The sequence below is a fragment of the Podarcis tiliguerta genome, assembly GCF_965153285.1.
Source record: "Podarcis tiliguerta genome assembly, chromosome: 8".
Lineage (NCBI taxonomy): Eukaryota > Metazoa > Chordata > Lepidosauria > Squamata > Lacertidae > Podarcis > Podarcis tiliguerta.
This window is the reverse complement of record NC_139541.1, coordinates 76399415-76415002: the sequence shown is the minus strand read 5'-3', so window position 1 is coordinate 76415002 and position 15588 is coordinate 76399415. Positions and strand designations below refer to the sequence as shown.

Below are 15588 nucleotides of genomic sequence, written 5' to 3'. Positions count from 1 at the left end.
GCGCAAGACGTTTTCGTCTTGCGAAGCAAGTCCATAGGGAAATTCGTCTTGCGAAGCAACTCAAAAAACAAAAAACTCTTTCGTCTTGCGAGGCATTCGTCTTGCGAGGTACCACTGTAAAAACAGGATTTCTGGCCAACCACATGCCCCAGCTTCCTAGAGCTATGTCTTTAGTGAGGGAGCTTTTCAATGGACCAAGGGCACGCTGCTTGCTTTCCAGTCTGTCTCGACGGCTTTCTAGACTTCTCCCAGAATGGAAGTACTTTGGGGATTGGAATGCCAAAGTGCAGGAAGCTTGGTTGCCCAGCAGCTGACATCATGGCAGCAACAAGGGGACCCAGGAAGTGATGGCAGAAGTCTGGCTACAGGATATGAGAGTTTACAGACCCTCCAAGTGCTCCTATTTTCCAGGGACAGACCCAGATTTACAGAAGCCATCCGATTTTCTGAATTGATCCCAGAACGTCCAACTTTTCTTTAGGACATCCCTATTTTCATTGGAGAAATGTTGGAGGGCATGGAGTTATGCAACCTCCGAGCCAAGGAGATACAATCTGTAGAATATATCTGAAGGCAGCCCAACAACAACAACAACTGAATAGGATGTCCCTATTTTCATCGGAGAAATGTTGGAGGGTAGAAAAAGCAGGGATAAAAACATCAGCCTCACTCCACTTCCTGCAGTAGGGTTGGAATCAGGGGGAAGTTAATTTCTTGCTGGTTTTCATTTAGTAGTAATGCTAAGATACCACTGTGTCCATTGCTCTGTGAATTGCCATTTCAAAATTCAATAATATGCCCCATTAGCATATTATAGTAAGTATAGATCAAAAGAGAATGTGGGAAAGCAGGTCCCACATTGCAGGTTAGGAATCGGAGGTGGGCCTCAGTTCTGGAGAAGCTGAAGATCACCGCTCTAGATTTTCCACTTGTTAAGTCTGAATTTTTTATCAGTACATAGAAATGTTACATTTCTGAACTCCTACTCAGCCTTCCCCAGCTTCTGGGAGTTTTGGGCTACAACTCTCAGGTTGGAGAAAACTTATGTCTTTTGAACTGTTAAGGCTTATTATGAACAATCTGATGTTTTGCTTTAGGAGTTTTTCAGGGGGAGGGGGGGTTGGTAGGGATTTTTCCACCATTTAGGGAAGCAATTGCTACCTGCAGCCTGTGAAGTGGTACAGACCTCTCCCATTCAAGGACTGTACCACCTCATTCCCAACACATTTTACTGCATGTGTAGAAGAAAAAGAGTTGGGCTTATTCTCAGTAGGACAAAACCAGAGTAGGACTGCATGCCTCAAACTCTTTCAAGTTAAGGGGAACAACTGGGGATGTTGTGACCAAGGATCTCTCTGTCTGCCCCCCCCCCCCAAGCTTACGGTGCTAACACAGGGATAAAGCAGAATTAAACAAAAATTAAACAGGCTTGCAACCAATGAATTCACCAAAGGCAGGGAACCATTGAGAAGCAGTCCCCATGCACCCAAATTGTAATGGTATTATTATTATTATTATTATTATTATTATTATTATTATTATTCCTCTCTAGAACCATCAATGTACTTGAGGACAGGAGGCAGATCAGTCTGTGCCCCAAGGAACTTACAGTCTAAACGTTGGCTGTGGGAGACAAAACAAAAAGAGGAAGGACAAGAATAGCAAGGGATTAATAGAGCCCCATGCAGATGTCAGTGCTGGGACTTTGGTATTTTTGCGATGGGGGCTGAGGGGTATACTTCTTGGATTAAAAACCTGCGGTCTGGGAATAGGGATTCAGAAGGAGGTGGTTGAGAAAGAAATGGACACCACGTAGCGTTCCAGGGAGATGTTCTGGGTCGTTTTCACAGCACAGCGCACATGTTGATCTCCTATTGTGGTGGGTCCTAAAATTGCCACCAGTCTCCAAAGTCACAAGCATCCCTGTGCCCACCATCTGTGCCTGCTGAACACAACCCATCAAGCTGAATTGCAGCCCCCACCCCTGATTTATTGCAGCCGCAAAATGCTCAACAACACTGTCCCATCTTTGCCATCTCGGGCAGAAAGCAAAGCAGAGATGTTTCTCCGCTGCTGGTGAACTGTAGAGTCACAAATCCAGCAGGCCCAGCATAGACCCACAGAGAAGAGTGGGGAATGTTGTGGCCTCGCAGATGGCATTGGCCACGACGGCTAGGGCTGATGGGAGTTGTAGTCCAGCAGCATCTCTGGAGAGCCAGACTTTCCACACTCCAGTCCTACACTGGGGGAAGACTTATCTCCATTAAGGATTCCAACTCTTGAACCATGGTCACACCAAACATTTTAACCACCGTGATACCACTTTAAACAGTTGTGGCTTCCCCTCCCAATGAATTCTGGGAGCTGTAGTTTGTTAAGGGTGCTAAGAGTTGTAAGGAGACCGCACTACCCAGCTAACAGAACTACAATCCCCAGAGTTCCCTGGGAAGAGGGAATGATCATTATTCCACTCTGGGACCTGCAGCTCCCAGAATTCTTTGGGGGAAGCCATGAAAGTTTATAGTGCTTCAAACGGAGCGTGTGAATGCAGTCACGGAGACACGCCAGACCACGAAACATGCACATTTCCTAAGCAGGTGCCACAACAGACTGCAAACAAGCAGCCAAGTTGTTGCTGAGGACCCAGAGCTCAACGCTGGCACCCTCCAGCCTCAGACGCTTGCATTTTCCTTGCAACTTCCCATCCCTTCTTCACCAGGAAAAACTCCCCCTGAATAAAACAGCTCATTTTCTTCCCAGCAAACAGAGCAAGGAGAGCTTGGATAAGGAAACAAGACCTTTTTGAGCTCCCTGGCACCCAGAGAGATGTTAAACACACAGAGAGAGAGACAACCAATGCACCTCCCTGGCCCCCCACCCCATTTCCTCTCCCCCCCCCCCACACACACACTCCACCAAAGCCCCAGGAAGGCTGCGACACCCAGGCCTCGGCAAATCTGCTGTGGCTGTCACAGCAATTGGGTCCCTGTCTCGGATCCGTTTCCGTCTCTTGCCACAGAGCTTGGTGAAGCTGCCAGGGGGATGGGGAGATGCTAACTGGGGCTGGCAGGGGCAGAGCTCTACCCCTCTCCTCACCAACCGCCACCCGCGGCCTCAACAGCTGCTCGGCAAGGCTGCTGCGCACCCAAGACAGAAAGGGGCAGGGAGGAAACGGGGTGGAAATAGGGCACAGGGGTTCCCAAATTCCCAGCTGGTCAGGAGAGGAGAAGGAGGCGGGCACTGGAGAGAAGGGAAAGAGGGAAGTTAGCGGGCACAGGGCACCATGTGGAAGCCGGATGAGATCCGAATAAGAAAGCCTCCTCGGTTGACTTTTAGGGCCCGCCAAGGCGGGCGCCAACTAAGTCGTTAACAATTTGCTGCTCTTCCCGCCACCCTCCACCAAATAAATTTGCTACCTGAGTCGGGCCACTTCACCCTGCTAAGCAATGGCAGAGCCGGCTCTTAATGGAAAGCAAAGGGTGTTGGGTGTGAGATTCAAAGGAAGGGAGGGAGTCAGGTGAGAGAGGTCACATCATCACGCAGAGAGAGAGGGGGGGGCAAGGGTTACATCCGAGGAGCAAACAAGGAGGATGGAAGTATGTTGGGGGGAGAGCAAAGGGCAGGGGCAGATTGGGGATGGGAGAATGGAGGCAGGCTGGGATGACAACAAAGAACCAACCAAGCAGGTTGGGTTAGGAGCAAGGATAAAGGAAACACGGCCATGGCTGGAGGAGGAAGCAGGGAGCTTATGCAGGAGGTTGCAATAGTGAGATACAAGACAGGTATGCAAGAACTGATGGCAGGAGAGAGGTCACTGGGGGTGCTTCCTAATGGTTCGGTTTGGGGAGAGATACAGGTGGGAGATTGGGAAGAAAGGGGGCCCCTATTAGGATGGACAGAGGAGGAGAAGGTTCCCAACTAAACCTACAGCAGTTGTGCAAGACTCTTTGTGCAAGTTGTTTCCCTCTTCCACACAGTCGTTAATGAGGCTCCATCCTTGGTCATTGCTGCTTCCAGACATGTAGGTGGGTTTGTAAGGAACAATGCAAGAATATCCCTGCAGGATCACTGTCCTCACAGTGGCCTACCAGGTGTCCCAGTGAGAAGCCTGCATTAAGGGACCCAAGCACAACAGGGAGATCAATGCTGGATGGGAGCTTGAGGGTGGGACCATAACTCAGTGCTCTACAGGAACAAGGTCCAGGGGTTCAATCCCTCGTATCTCCAGTTAGAAAGGGATCAGGAAAGACCTCTGCCTGAGATGCGAGAGTGAGACTGCCAGTCAGAGAAGGCAGCACTGGGTTAGGTGGACAAATAATCTGGCTGAGTCCTCTTCCTAAATCTCAAAAGCCTTCCTCTGTTTTGCATAGGGAAGATTCAGAGAGGAAGGTGGGGTTGTGGGAGCCTGAGGAGGGGGAGCTGTAGATACCAGGGAGAATATCCGGTGTTATGGAATGGGGGGGGGGGTTTGAACCCGAGAGCTGCCCAAGCAGAAGGATTGGGACTGTGGCGAAGAGGCTCAAGAGGATGGAAAAGAAGACGTCAGAAGAACGGAGAGACCTCAGGAGACCTTCTGAGGGAGGAAGGAAACAAGGAGCGAACTGCATCGTGGGGTGGAGGAGCTGGAAACAGAGCAGGGAATGTATGTGGAGCTGAAGTCTAACTTGAGAACAATGGACCTAGAAATTATAGCAACAGAGGCCTACCTTCCAGGCCTGTTGTGAGGATTGCCAGAGCAATGCATTGTGGGCGAAGCTGGGAAGCTTCTGATGGTTTTGTTCTGACACACAGAGAATTGCAGAAGAGCCAGGAAAGGGGACAGAACGAGAGAAGTGTTTCTTAAAAATTACACAGGGAGTGAAGGAGACTTGCGCAGGCAGGCAGACTTTGTGTAGCCAGTGGCAACTAAGAATGGCCTAGAGGCAACGGAGCCTTTGTATCCTGAAACAGAGTTGGCCCTTTCTTTCTTTCTTTCTTTCTTTCTTTCTTTCTTTCTTTCTTTCTTTCCACCCCTTAGACCACCAATATGCCACAAAAGAAAGACTGGTGCAGCAGCCAGTTGTGAGAAAGTGCACTAATGAATACACACACACAAAATGTGGGCTAGAAACTTGTGCAGGCTTAAACCCATCTCCGAGCCATGTATTCCTTAGCTATCCCCAGATCTCTGCTCTCCAACCGAGAGTCTGTTGGCCTTGCCAACAGGGCTGGAAAAGCCCCTGGATTTGTCCGATGCCACACACCTGCACCACCCCCTCCATTAAGGGAGGGCTGTGGCCTTTGCTGATAGGCCTGGCTAACAGAAACAACCTAGGCCAACTGGGAGACCAAGAGAGCTCTCTGGCCTAGATTGAGGGAGCCAGAAAGCCTAGGAAGGCGAGGGAGAGGCAGTGGGGAGGGGGAAGCCCTGGGGTATTCGGCTGCTGTAAATAAGTCTTTTTCTAAAGCAGCAGTGAGCGTGAGGCTCAAATGTAATAATTCATTGGGGGGGTTTTTTGTGGGGATGCGAGGCGAGATTAGGAGGGGAAAGACATGATCTATGGCAAGCGGTGGATGGTGCAGGAGGGTGGGCAGATGGGAAGATAAACTGCATCTCCGTGTGGCATCTCCCCACCCCTCTCCACGACCCCCACCCACTCACCCCAAAAACCCATTTCACCCAGTTCCGCCACCTTCTACGGCGTACGTCTCCGTCGAGCCGCCCAACCACTCAGCCCAAACACAGCAATCTGAAAGGCAACCCACCCACCCTCCAGCCTCAAATCCAAACACCCCCTTCTGATGCCTGCCCCCCAAGACCCACCAATTTCCCCCCCCCATCACCCTCGCATATGCCTGTAGGGCCCTTGGACGGAGGCCACATCCGAGGGAGCGAGGAAAGGGGGACAACAAACACAGAGGCACCCTCTTTCGCCCACCCCACATCCCCCCCCCCGAAGAAATGTAAGAGCTAAGTGCTCCCCACTTACGGAATCCGTGAACTGCGCCCCCCGGCCTCTGTCTCCTTGCAGCTCCCCCTCTTCGAGAGGGGGGAGGCCCACTTTCCTCTGTGGTCTTCCTTGGGGAGAGGCCGGTCTCCCCCACCCCTTTCTTTTATATATATATATTTCTCTGGAAAATAAAAGCGTACACTCTCCAGATCTGGTCTCCCTCCGAATCTCCCTTCCTCGGAGTATCCTTGGAGAACTCTCCGATCACCTCTCCATCCAGAAAACAGCCCCAGTACCGCAAGGCTCAAGAGAAGAAAATGGTTGGGGGGGAGAGAGAGTGAGACAAGAGGGGTCCTTTGCTCCCAGGGGGCCTGGCCCCCCCAGCCCCTTGCAGCCAAACCGTGGTGCACAGCAAGTTCAGGGTCGTGTGGGGTTGTTGGAGGAAGGGGGGGGGGCTAATCAGATGTCTCAGGAGTCAAAGCCTCGCAGGCCCCCTCCTGTCCAGGGGGGGAGAACTGCCCATAAAATAGGAAACTCCCCATGTCCGTCTCTCCAGGATGCAGCACCCCCCTTTTCGGGGGGTGGGGGTAGGACCCCCTTCCCGGACCCCCCTCCTCTGTAATCGAACGCTGTCTTCTTCTGGCTCTCACCCCCCCCCCCCAATTCCGGATTCTGGGAGCAAACGTCGAGCCTCCTTCTGCAAATTGGGTGGGAGAGACGCAGCGCCCCCCCCCCTTCTCTCTCTCTCTCTCTCTCTCTCTCTCTCTTTCTACGATTCTTCAATCATTCGGCGGCGGCGGCAAGCGAAGTGGAGGGGCGAAGATCCGTGGTCCACGTCTGGATGGTCCTCCCGGGGGGGGTGGTGATGGGGAGGAACGAGATCTCTCCGGTTGGCCCCCTCCTCCTCCTCCTCCTCCCCCCGTTACCACCCACCCCCCCAAAGCCAGGCGGGGGAGGCCAGAGGCTGCGATCTGTTGGCTGCCAAAGCCGCAGCAGCCAAAACGCTCCTTCCTTCTCCCTTCTTCTTCCGCCCTCCCGTTATCCAGCTACACCCCCGTGGAGAGAGGGGGTGGGCGATGCGCGGAAGCGGAGGTGGCTGGGCTGGGGGGGGGTGTCCCTTTGGGGGTGTCGAGGCTGGGAGGGGCGTTGGCCGGCGGCAGCACTGCCTTTTTCTCTCCCTCTCATCAGGCTCCCACTGCTGGGAGGGGGTGGTTGACTTGGGGAGGGGAGCGCGGCGTCGGCGTCGGAGGAGGGAGAGGAGAGAGGCGCATTGGCATGCGCTGCATCGCTTCGCCGGCGCGCACAGAATCTTGATGAGGCTCGCTGCAATCCGGACTCACTCCGGCGGCCCGCGAGGAGCGGGATTGCGCGCGCGCATCTGTGAACCTAAGCTGCGATGTGTACCCAGACACCTGTTCCCCCCCCCCCAACACACACACCGACGCTCAGCTGTAGGGCGGTAAGGACTGCACATAGCAAGAGCGCCTCTGAGCAAGTGCAAACTGCCTCTCCTTTTACCACCGCCTTGCATCAACAACATCTTTTTTTTTCTAGGTTGGGAGTTACCGGCACTAAACAATTATGTTTAGAATCCAAAGAAGGTTGCGAGGTTTCTTAATGGATAGCGTTTTTCATTTTAGTTGGGACCCCTCCCGCCAAAGATTGTGTAAAGTCACGCCCAAGTCACATTCTGGTCTGCCATCTTGGTTCAAAATGGCAGCTGGCATCCAACGTTGATTAGTTCCTCTGCCCCCACCACAGGAACCCTGGCGCCATGTTTGGCGGCAATATCTCCAGAAGTGGCTGGAACCTACAGTGGTACCTCGGGTTAAGTACTTAATTTGTTCCAGAGGTCCGTTCTTAACCTGAAACTGTTCTTAACCTGAAGCACCACTTTAGCTAATGGGGCCTCCTGCTGCCGCCGCGCCACCAAAACCCAATTTCTGTTCTCATCCTGAAGCAAAGTTCTTAACCTGAGGTAATATTTCTGGGTTAGCAGAGTCTGTAACCTGAAGAATATGTAGCCTGAGGTACCACTGTATAGGGAACAAATGGACAGACCCTTTTCCAAACTAGATAGTAGGTTTTTATTTTCCATTAGATGTCCTGAACAGACCATTGCCAGGAGAGTCCCACGCAAATCGCATTTGTCTTCAAAAAGAGGAAAGTCAAGAGGATCCCATCTCTCCAGAATGCTTGATTCACAACAATAAGAGAAGCTCTGCTAGAAGGTACCCAAAAGGCCCAAGAGGATGCCAGTGTGGTTAAGCAGCAGAGTCAAGAAAGCTACTAGAGGCAAGACAACAGAAGTCTTATCCAAATGAGGAGACAGGGAAGAAAACACAACTTGGTAAAAGGAATGCAGGCAGACACTGCTTGGCACATCATGGTCACACACACCCAACTATGTCATAGCATGGTGAGGAATCTTTGTCAGCTTGAGGGCCACAATCCCTTATGAGCAACTTTCCAGGGGCCACATGCCAGTGGTGGGCCAGGCCAGAGGCAACTGGGGGTTAGAGCTACGAATGCAAATATTACCTTTGTACAGGAAGCTGCTTTCTTCGCATTCTCTCACCTGTATCCTCCATCCTAGGTCACATCCACACCATACATGTGGCTTCCCTCCAAGTAGTTTGTTAAGGACGCTGGGAACTGTAGCTCCGTGAGGGATAAACTGCAGCCTGCCATTCCAGATGCGGTCAAGCCACACCTCTTACCATTCCTGCCCACTGGCCGTTCCAGCTGGGATTTGTTGGGAATTGAATGCCAACAGGACCGAGAGGCTCACAGCTCACAGCTTCCTCATCCTTGGCAATAAAGCCTTTCTCCCATTGTGTGCTGTCATGAACTTAAGAAGAAGAGGAGTTTGGATTTGATATCCCGCCTTTCACTCCCCATCAGGAGTCTCAAAGCGGCTAACATTCTCCTTTCCCTTCCTCCCCACAACAAACACTCTGTGAGGTGAGTGGGGCTGAGAGACTTCAGAGAAGTGTGACTGGCCCAAGGTCACCCAGTAGCTGCATGTGGAGGAGCGGAGACGCAAACCCGGTTCCCCAGATTACAAGACTACCGCTCTTAACCACTACACCACACTTGCTCTTAAGCGTTTCCTTTATGCCTTATGGCCACTGACTGGCAAACGGTTCGTTCGCCATGAATTTGTGCAACTGAAAGGCATTTGCCATTGCATTACCTTGTGGCAGAGCGGTCCATAAATCAACAGGTCTCTCCAGGGTCCAGCTATGATGCTTCTGGCTGCTCTGAGTAGGTGGGTTATAAGCTCTTTATGGTGTGAGTGAGCATTCCTGTCTTGGAAAATATTCAGTAGGGCCAGTACATTTTTCATGTTCACATTTTACAAACATTTTAAGCAAAAATCCCAACAAAGTTAGTCTACATTTATTTCAACTCCCCTCCCCTCCTTTCTTCATTTACTTAGTTTATATCTTTTTTACTACAGCTTTTCCAGTTCAAACCTGTTTATGAATTTTCCCTTATGTTCTCATTTTATTATTTCTTACTGCATGAGTCTGGGTTTTCCTGGACACATCCAGGAATTGGGCTGCAAAATGGTGTCTGGGCAGCTGAAGAAACTGGGAAAACCCAAACGTACATCGAGTGATTTGTTTTTTTAATGGTTAAAAAAAATCAAAAAAGCCCAAAAACCTATTTGGGGAGAGAGATGTTCCCCAAAAAAGCTCAACACTACTAATATTTTAAGTTGTTTACAATGTATTTTCAATTAATCAATAAAATTTCCCATTCTGTTTTTAAAAGTCTATCTTCTTGGTTTCTTATTCTTCCCATAAACTTCACCATCTCTGCGTATTCCATCAATTTTGTTTGCCAGTCCTCCTTTGTCGGAACTGTTTCTTCTTTCCATCTCTGGGCATAAATCATTCAGGCATCTGTAGTAGTATACATAAATATTTTTTTCTGTTCTTTAGGTACCTCTCCACCATGTATTCCTAAAAGAAATACTTCTGGGTTTTTTTTAAAAAAACAAAGGTTATCTTCAACATTCCCCCCCCCCAATTCATTATAAATCATTTTCCAGAAAGCTTTTGCTACCTTAAATGACCACCACATATGGAATAAAAATTACCCTCCTTCTCTTTACATTTCCAACAGGTATCCGATTCCAACTTCTATATTTTTGCTAATTTACTAGGAGTCAGATACCATCTATACACCATTTTCATATAACTTTCTTTTATCACATAGCACGCTGTAAATTCCAAATCAATGTTCCATAACCTTTCCCATGCTGCCAATTCAATATTATGTCCTATATCCATTGCCCAGTGTATCACTAATGATTTATGTTAGTTCTGGGGTGGCTTCTAATACCTGTGTAGTTATTTTGCATATTTCTTGGACGTCTGCCGTCCAAAAGGGTTGGAGTTTCATAGGTCCTCCCTGCTCCTGCCCCTGTAAATTTAAACAGGCAAGTAGGGAGCTAGCAAAGCCATCAGTTCAGTTAGGAGAAAGAGGAGGGTGGAATGTGAGATAAATGGGAGGAAGAAAGAGGGAAAGAAAGGGGTCGTGCCCATAGCTGGAATGTGGCCTCCAACAGATTGTCCCCATGGCGAAGTGGTCCTCAACAGGGGTAAAAGTTTCCCCACTCTCACTGTAGGGTATATAATGGAATAGGATGAATCAAAATTGCAAAAACATCAGTCGCAGCAAGAGAGAATTTCTGTAACTGGCAGACTCTTACATATCTGAAGATGCTTATCCCACTGTCTTAATCTCTCCCTCCCCCCCCCCCCAACTAAATGTACCTCTCTCTTTTTCCCTTCACTCTCTTCCAGCCTGCTCTGCATTCCAAACCCTTTATCATCTTTGCTTGTGCTGGTCTCTCCCCATTTCCTTCTACATACACGCGTCACTTTCACGAGGGACCAGAAATGAAATCAGCGATTCCTCAACGGAGCGTCCGCCTCCTTCGATAAATTCTGTACTGAAATGTTCAACCAGAATTGCTTGCAGCCTGAAAGCTTGATTCCGGTCTGGTGGTCTCGTGTGTGTGTGTGTGTGTGTGTGTGTGAGAGAGAGAGAGAGAGAGAGAGAGAATGCTTTAATTTATTTATTTTGTGCTGTCCTTTCTACAAATTGCACTCAAGGTGGCTTGACAAACAGTAGCACATCATAAAAATATAATGCGATGTGAAAATGCAAGTGACAAAACGTATAGCAGCAGCCAAACTCAGGCTAGCAGAATGAAAGAACAAGAGCCGTAAAAGCTATAATTCAGACATTGCAGGGCTAGATCTGAAACATAAAATACGAAACAAAGTTAACGAACTGGCAAACGTGACCAAGTTAAAGCACAAATGCCAATTGAAACAGGGTAGGCTTTGCCTGGCTCCCCAAATGACTACTGGATCAGACCAAAGGCCCAGATATTTGAGTATCCTGTTCTGACAGTGGGCAAGTAGATGTCTATGGGAGGCTTGCAATGCACATGAGTGCAGGACCAGCAGTTCCCACAAACTGGTACTAAGAGGCACATTGCCTCTGACAGTGGGAGGTAAACCATAGCTGCAATGGAGGGTATCATAGCTATCATTAATTTCTCCCATCTCCTCTTAAAGCCATGCAAGCTGGTAGCCGGCACTCTATTGTGTGGGAGGAAATCCAGTGGCGTAGCGTGGGGGGTGCAGGGGGTGCGGGCCGCACCGGGCACAACATCTGGGGGGGCGCGCTCGCACTCGCAGCTCTCTGCCCCTACCTGGCTCGCTCACTCTCTCTCACTGCAGTGCTGGCTGTGCGAATCCAATCCGAGCCGCCGGGTCGCCGCCCACTGTGGAGGGGAGGGTGCCAGGCGTGCGGTGCGGTGCGGAGAGAGAGCGAGGGACTATCTGGGGGAGGGACAGTGCAGCGGGGGGGCGCAAATTACTTGCCTTGCCCCGGGTTAGGGGGCGCAAATTACTTGCCTTGCCCCGTGTGCTGACAACCCACGCTACGCCACTGAGCAAATCCCCCCGTTTTTAACTATGTGCTGCACGAGTAAGTCATTTCCCTTGTGTAAGCTGAATTTCCCAACATTCAGCTTCATGAGATGGCCCTCAGTTCTTATAATAGACTTCTATCAACCCATTCTCTCTGCACCTTCCCCATCTTACTTGCTGTTTTCCTAAATCAAAAATAAAATAAAATAATCCCCAGTATTGTAAGCGAGTTGATCCATGTCCGTGATCACTCTGGTTACCGTTTTCCGAGCCAGTGTCGTTTTTGAGGCATGGCAACCAAAACCGTTCACGGGATTCCAAGTGCAGCTGCACCATAGATGTTGTATAATATAGGCAATTTTATTTTCAATCCTTTTCCTAATGAGCCCTACAATAGAATTTACTCTCTTCGCAGCTGCTGCACACTGGGTCGACGCCTTCAACGTGCTCCCACTGCAACCCTGAGAGCTCTCCGCCGATCGCTCACCACCAGTTCAGACCCTACAAGCAAATCTGCAAAGTTACGTTTCTTTTTGCCCTAATGTGCATCACTTACAGTTGCTTACCCCCAGCTGCATCTGGGATTTTAATGCCCGTTACTGAGTTTGGAGAGATTCTTTTGGAGTTCTTCCCCAACCTCATTTTTTTTTAGCCATACAGCTCACCCCAGAACCCTCTTGACTTTCCCTTTCAGTTTCCTTCTTCCCTGTCCCCTTCCAGTTGTTATTATTTTTTTTTTTAAAAAAAACTTTCTTCTTTTGAAGTCAAATGTGACTGGTTTGGACTTTCTTACGTAATTGCAGTTCTATGCCACCTTTCCTCCAAAATCGGACGGCATAAAAGATATTTTTCATTTTTGTTGTTGTTTAGTCGTTTAGTCGTGTCCGACTCTTTGTGACCCCATGGACCAGAGCACGCCAGGCACTTCTGTCTTCCACTGCCTCTCGCAGTTTGGTCAAACTCATGCTGGTAGCTTCGAGAATACTGTCCAACCATCTCTGCCATCCCCTTCTCCTTGTGCCCTCCATCTTTCCCAACATCAGGGTCTTCTCTTCTCATGAGGTGGCCAAAGTATTGGAGCCTCAGTTTCAGGATCTGTCCTTCCAGTGAGCACTCAGGGCTGATTTCCTTAAGAATGGATAGGTTTGCTCTTCTTGCAGTCCATGGGACTCTCAAGAGTCTCCTCCAGCACCATAATTCAAAAACCATAGCTTTTACTATACGGACCTTTGTTGGCAAGGTGATGTCTCTACTTTTTAAGATGCTGTCTAGGTTTGCCATTGCTTTTCACCCAAGAAGCAGGCGTCTTTTAATTTTGTGGCTGCTGCCACCATCTGCAGTGATCATGGAGCCCAAGAAAGTAAAATTTCTCACTGCCTCCATTTCTTCCCCTTCTATTTGCCAGGAGGTGATGGGACCAGTGGCCTCACAACAACTACCCTATGAGATAGGTAGGGAAAGATGACTGGGAATTGCTCAATGCCTGCGTGGAGGTTTTTAGGTAAGTCACTCTCCCCGCCCCCCAACCTGGTCTTCGTCTGATGCTCTAATTCAGAGCTTTCCTAACTGTGTGTCGCGACACATCAGTGTGTTGTCTGCAGTTTGTGTGTCACTCAATCGCTCCCCATGCTCCTCTCAGCGCTGGAAAGGGGTTAACCTCCCGTTTGCTAGTACAGTAGTACCTTGGTTTACAACCATAATCCGTTCTGGAGGTCCGTTTGTAAACCAAAACAGGTTGTAACCCAAGGCACGCTTTTGCCAATGGGGGCTCCAATTTTTTTTTTGTTAGTAATAATAATAATAATAATAATAATAAGTTTGTAATCCAAAAAGGTTGCAAACCGGGACACGAACTTCCAGGTTTGACGTGTTTGTAATAAAAAACATATGCAAACAAAGACGTATGCAAATCAAGGTACCACTGTACTGTAAAACTGAATTACTGTGTTGCAAAATGACGCATGTCTAAAAAGCGTGTCACCAACCCGAAACATTTGGAAAGCACTGCTCTAATCGAAGGCTGGCCATCTATGCTAACTGCTGGGGCAGATTATTTTGAAGTACCTGAAGTGTACAGTAGCATTTAAGCTTTATGTTGGTACTTTGTACCTAGCAACAGCTAGCTACACATCAGCTGCAGATGTTTTAACACGTACACCTGAAACTGCAAGGTGTGAATGCAGCAAACACCTGTATAACACAGGAGCATCCATCCAAGGATCAAGATTAATCATGACACCTTGCTGAGCAGACAATCAAGGGCCACATCTTGGTTTCAGCTGTTTAATATGCAAGCTGGCCCTACAATTGGTATAGACAGCTTTGGGTAGAAAGGGATTAGGTGCAAGGTGCAGGGGGACCCAAGAACTTCGCATACCCATTGACAGTCTTATTTAGGCATAGTGGGTTGCTGGTTGCTTATTGTGCATCATAGCAGCAAAAGGTTGGCAGATCCACACCATACCTCAGTTGTTCCGCTCCTTATTAGCTTGCTTTCCCTTCCTACTTTCCTTTCCTCCCTTGTGTGTTTTGAAATCTGCTTGGGGGGGGGGGCCTCCAGGAGCAACACACACACAGTGCACATTTAAAGCACGTGAATCCTGGGAAGTGTAGTTTGTTAAGCATGCTGGTTAACTGTAGCTCTGTGAAGGGAAAACTACAGTTCCCATGCCTCCTGTTTTAATCTCCTCTACCTCTCTCTCTAAAGGGACGCGGGTGGTGCTGTGGGTTAAACCACAGAGCCTAGGACTTGCCGATCAGAAGGTCGGCGGTTTGAATCCCCGCGACGGGGTGAGCTCCTGTTGCTCGGTCCCTGCTCCTGCCAACCTAGCAGTTCGAAAGCACGTCAAAGTGCAAGTAGATAAATAGGTACCGCTCTGGCAGGAAGGTAAACGGCATTTCCGTGCGCTGCTCTGGTTCGCCAGAAGCAGCTTAGTCATGCTGGCCACATGCCGGCTCCCTCTGCCAATAAAGCAAGATGAGCGCCACAACTCCAGAGTTGGTCACGACTGGACCTAATGGTCAGGGGTCCCTTTACCTTTACCTTTCCCTCTCCCTCTGCCTGGAGCTAGGGGAAGAATCCTGCAACCCTCCTGGTTCTAATGAGCTCTGAGTGCAGATCCATCTCCCTTACCCTTGTGTACAATGGTACCTTGGTTCTCAAGCTTCATCCGTTCTGGGAGTCCATCGACTCCTGAAACGGTTCGAAAACCAAGGCACGGCTTCCAATTGGCTGCAGGAGCTTCCTGCACTCAATTGGAAGCCATGCCGGATGTTTGGCTTCTGAAAAACATCCACAAACTGGAACACTCACTTCCAGGTTTGCGGCGTTCAGGAGCCAAGCCGTTGCGAGAACCAAGGTACCACTGTATCTTGGATACACATTCCTTGTAGCTGCTCCTTAGCTTCCCATGCATTGAAAGGACTTCATAGGGAAGACTGAAAAACAGTTTCAACTCATTCCCATTCCTTTCTTCTTGCTTGCCTTCCTCGCTGCCAGCTTCCCTCCCCATCATCCTCAGCACTGCCCGGTCTTCCTGTTGCAACTTGTCTGGGTTATATAATAATAATAATAATAATAATAATAATAATAATAATAATAATAATTCATTATTTGTACCCCGCCCATCTGGCTGGGTTTCCCCAGCCACTCTGGGCGGCTTCCAACAAAGATGAAAAATACACTAAAATGTCACATATTA

The 15588-nt window shown here is 49.2% G+C and overlaps 1 protein-coding gene across 1 annotated transcript in view; it reads right to left on the bottom strand.

The window, feature by feature from the left end:
• The window catches only part of GRIK5 (glutamate ionotropic receptor kainate type subunit 5), a 95692-nt gene extending 88504 nt beyond the window's left edge, over window positions 1-7188 (bottom strand). The window contains exon 1 of the mRNA XM_083454885.1: window positions 5970-7188. The gene's annotated coding sequence lies outside the window, so the exon portion shown is untranslated. The remainder of the gene's footprint in view (window positions 1-5969) is intronic.
• Window positions 7189-15588: the final 8400 nt, after the last annotated feature.